General features: G+C 59.9%; 1 pseudogene; it reads left to right on the top strand.

Moving 5' to 3' along the window:
* The first annotated feature begins 329 nt into the window (after positions 1-329).
* On the top strand, positions 330-3,803 carry LOC131093360 (class II histocompatibility antigen, B-L beta chain-like; annotated as a pseudogene).
* Positions 3,804-4,526: the final 723 nt, after the last annotated feature.

The raw sequence follows: 4,526 nt of genomic DNA, 5'->3' as shown, positions 1-4,526 counted from the left end.
AAATGAGCGGCTCTGATTGGCTGGCCCAGCACAGCCCGCACCTCTCCATCCCGGCCCCCACCTGTCCAGAGCCCCAAGGTTCCCTCTGCCCAAAAAACCCCAGCCCGGGGCTGCAGCGTCCGGGAAAGTCCTCAGCCAATGACAACGCAGGCATAAGGCGGTTTAGCCAATGAGAGCTCGAGGCGTTTGATTGCCTCATCGGTTGCCGGGCAGAGCCTGTGGCCGATCGCTGTCCAGAAGCGGCGGCAGCTAATGAGAGCGCGCGGCGCTGCCGAGCCCGCCCTGCTCCGGACTGGCGCTCCCAGCGCAGCGCGGCTGCTTTGGGGCTGCTGCTCCCTGCCCGGCCCCGGCCATGGGGCGAGGGGCGGCAGCTGGGGCCCTGCTGGTGGCACTGGTGGTGCTGGAAGCCCCCCCGGGTGCGGGCGCGGAGCTCTCGGGTGAGCGGGGGGCGGGAGGCGCTGGGACGGGGGGGAGAAGGGGGAAAAGGGGGCGAAGGGGAGAGCCCGGAATGGAGTGGGAGGAGGAGGAGACCCCTCAAAGGGAGAGCGGGAGGGGCTGAGGGGCGGGGAGGGAGGGGTGGGAGAGGGTGGGGAAGGGGGGGAAAGGGGAGGAGGAACCCCAAAACTGGTCCCGAAGGGGTGAGGATTCGGGAATTTGTGGGAAAATGGGGAAATGGGACCCCAAAAGTGATTTGGGAGTGGCTGGATGTGGGAGGGGAGAGGATGTGGAAGAGGAAATAGGGGAAGGGCGGCATAGAGGAGGCGGCAGCGCGGGCAGGAGCGTCCCATGGCGGCCGTGGGGCACAGGGGGTGCGGAGTGGGGATCCGGGGTGGCCCCCGGAGCTCTGGGGTGCTGCTAAGGGCTGTTGGTGGGGCACCCCCTGAGCTGTGTCCTGCACTCGCAGCGGTGTTCCTGCACATGGGAACGCATGAGTGTTACTTCATTAACGGCACGGAGAAGGTGAGGTTCGTGCAGAGGTACATCTATAACCGGGAGACGTACATGGTGTTCGAAAGCGATAACCGGGAGACGTACATGGTGTTCGAAAGCGATGTGGGGGTGCACGTGGGGTTCACCCCCTATGAGGAGAGGTTTGCCAGGGAGATGAACAGCGACCCGAAATGGATGGAGGAACAACGGACAACGGTGGACTGGTACTGCCGGGACAATTACGAGGTGGTTCGCCCGTTCACTGTGGAGCGTCGAGGTGAGCGCGGGGCAGAGCGTGTCCCCTCGGGCCCTGCCCTGCCAGTAACCCTGGAGCCCCTGGATCCCTGGGAATCGCCCAGAGCCCTCAGCCCTCTTTGTGCCCATGCCCGGGGCCTCCAGTCCCTCCAGGTCCCTATCAGTAGCCCCCCCCGGGTCCATTTCAGCGACGCGTAAAGCTGACGCTTTTCAGCCAATCAGATTGAGTTTCTATGATGACTCTCCTGTTGCCAGGCAGACCCGCAACTCCGAGTGCCCCGCGCTGGACTCTGCCTCGCAGTGCCGCGCACTTCATTCCCAGTTCATCTCACCGCCACAAAATCCCTCCCATTGCAAGCACAGTCCCTCCAAGTCCCTCGCAGCCCATTCGCAGTCTATTCCCACTTCATTCACAGTTCACTCTCAGACTTCTAGCCTTTCTCCCAGTGCCCCGCATCCCCTTCGTTCTTTCTCACTGCCACTCCAGCTCATCCCAGTCCTTCCCCAGCCCCTCCCAGCCCAGCCCAGCCCTCCCCTCTCTCTCCCAGTGCCCCCCAGCTGATCCCAGTGTGTCCCCGCTCTCTCTCTCTCCCAGTGCCCCCCAGCGTGTCCATCTCGCTGGTGCCCCCCTCGAGCTCCCAGCCCGGCCCCGGCCGCCTGCTCTGCTCCGTGATGGATTTCTACCCTGCTGCCATCCAGGTGAGGTGATTCCAGGGCCAGCAGGAGCTCTCGGAGCACGTGGTGGCCACCGACGTGGTCCCCAACGGGGACTGGACCTACCAGCTGCTGGTGCTGTTGGAAACCCCTCCCCGGCGCGGGCTCAGCTACAGCTGCCAGGTGGAGCACGTCAGCCTGGAGCAGCCCCTGAGGCGGCACTGGGGTACCGGGGAGCCCCTGGGGGCGCTGGCAGAGGCACTGGGCTGTGCTGGGAGGCACTGGGAGGGAGCTGGAGAGAGCCGGGCTGGAAGTGGGAGAGGGGCTGGGGGCTGGGCAAGGGCTGGGAAGGGGTCTGGGGGATGCTGGGGAGGGTGGGATGGGGTTGGGGGGGTCTGGGTGGGCCGTGGGAGGGAGTTTGGAGGTGCTGGGTGTGACTGGGAGGGAGTTTGGGGGTACTGGGTGTGACTGGGAGGGATCGCAGTGAGCCCGGAGGGGCTGGAAGGAGATCGGCGATGGCAAAGCGGGGCTCGCCATGAGCTCGGTTGTGCTGGGCACAGACTGGGAGGGCTCTGGCTGAGTCCTGCTGGGGCTGCCAAGGGACTGCGAGAGGCTTTGGGGGTCCTGGGGCGCTGGGGGCAACTGGGAGGGGGCTGTGGGATGCTGAGAGGGACGGGAGGGGCTTTGGTGGCTCCTGGGCAGGCCAAAAAGGGATCGGGGGGAGGTTTCAGAGGGTCCTGGCTGGGCTGGGGGCCACAGGGAGGGCGCTGGGAGAGGCTCAGGGTGTCGGTGAGAGGTTTTGGGGGTGCTGAGCCCTGCGGACCCCCAGAGATGCCGCCGGACGCCTCCCGCAGCAAGATGCTGACGGGCATCGGGGGCTTCATCTTGGGCTTCATCTTCCTGGCGCTGGGGCTCGGCTTCTCCCTGTGCAAGAAGGTCAGGGCGGGTGCCGGGGGTGGCGTCCCCGCCGTGGCGGAGCGTGTGCGCTCCTGCCGGGGCCCCCAGCCCGGTGTCACCCCCTTTTCTCTGCCCACAGAGCTCCTGAGCCGGCGGCGGCCGCAGCCCCTCCCCATGGGCTCAGGCCCGGCCGGGACCCCCCGCTCCGTCCCCGCTACACTGATTTTCGGGGGGTCGTGTGTCCCCCCAGCCCTTCTGTCACTCACAAGAGAACTTGCTAACACTTGATATCAATCTCAGAGTTATATACTAGCACAGTACAGAATATTGAAAATATGAAAGCTGCAATGTAAGCCATCATTCTTATGGTCTTGATCAGCACATGGTCATGGTTGTATTGTGGTCATGTCATGGTCACAATCATCTCATGCTCGTGGTCATCTCATGGTCATGGTCCTGTCATGGTCACATTCATAGTAATCTGACTGTGATGGTCATCTCACGATCATGGTAGTGTCATGGTCACGGTCATCTCATGGTCATCTCAGGGTGATGGTCATTTCCTGATGACCATAGTCTTAAGCTCATGGTTATCTTAGCTCACAGTCATCTCACGATCATGATCACGCATGGCCATGGTGTGTTGTGATCATCTCATGGTCATCTCTCGGTGGCAATTATCACATGCTCATGGTCATCTCACAGTCATGGTTATCTCATTGTAACGGTCATCCCATGGTCATTGTAATGGTCACGGTCATTTTATGATCATGTCATGTTCAACTCATTTGCCACAATCTTGTCATGGTCATCTCTTAGCTGTGGTTGGGTCATGTTGTGGTTATCTCATGATCGCAGTCATCTCATGGCCCTCACATGGAGGGGTAATAGGACAATGGAAAGGAAAAGGGGAAGGTGAGAGGGGGGTGGGAAGGCCACAGGAATTGGGGAAGGGTATTAGAAAAAATGGCACTTATCTGACTGGAAGGGTTTTCATTTTCGCTTGCTGGTAGGTCATCTTCCCCAAACACCTGCTGTCGATATGGCTGAACAACTCTGAAGGATGAGTGTTCACTGTGGACTGGCAAAGTGATGAGGGGAGCTGGAGATGGGATGTACATTGACTACCCTGATATCTGTGTGCCTTTGCTGATCAGCTTTCCAGTGTTAGCTTCAGGACCAGGTTGAGACTTAGGATAGATGGGTGTTGGATGAGACAGAGCAGTGATCTGAAATGTTCTGGGTGTATCAGGAAAGGTGGCAGGGCTATTTTCTCTGTGTGTTTTGATGTAGTCTGGTGCATGTTTACTACCTTGCACTGGAACTCCACCAGGTCCTGTCACATCAGCTGCTCGGGGGCCTTTTCTTGTGTTATATTGAATTCCACAATTTCTCCATGTCTTAGACTGTGGAGGTATTTCCTGTATTTCTTCCTTTTTATAACAGTCTGATGAACAAACACATCATCTTTGTTATCATTCCAGGTTATGAAACCATATTTGGTTTTTTTGTTGAACCATTTTACTGTCCCCAAAACATTCATGGCAAGGACCTTTCTACCTTTGCCAGTGGGTTTGTGTTGGTGTTTCCGGATGCGTTGCTGGTGCTGGTGTGCTGCGGAGCGAAGTGCATTCTGCTCCCGGCACTGGCGGCTGCATGCAGGATTGGCCCCCTCCCAAGGGTCTGTCTCAGCAGGTTTCTGCGGGCATGGCCAGTGCGGGGCTCTCAGAGCAGCGACGGTGGGTGGGGAGCAGCAGTTTCGCTGCCAAGTGTGCGCTTCTGAGCCATCC

The sequence above is a fragment of the Melospiza georgiana genome, chromosome 25 (genome assembly GCF_028018845.1).
Source record: "Melospiza georgiana isolate bMelGeo1 chromosome 25, bMelGeo1.pri, whole genome shotgun sequence".
Classification (NCBI taxonomy): Eukaryota; Metazoa; Chordata; class Aves; order Passeriformes; family Passerellidae; genus Melospiza; species Melospiza georgiana.
The sequence above is the reverse complement of the archived record's forward strand: the minus strand, read 5'-3'. Positions and strand labels throughout refer to the sequence as shown.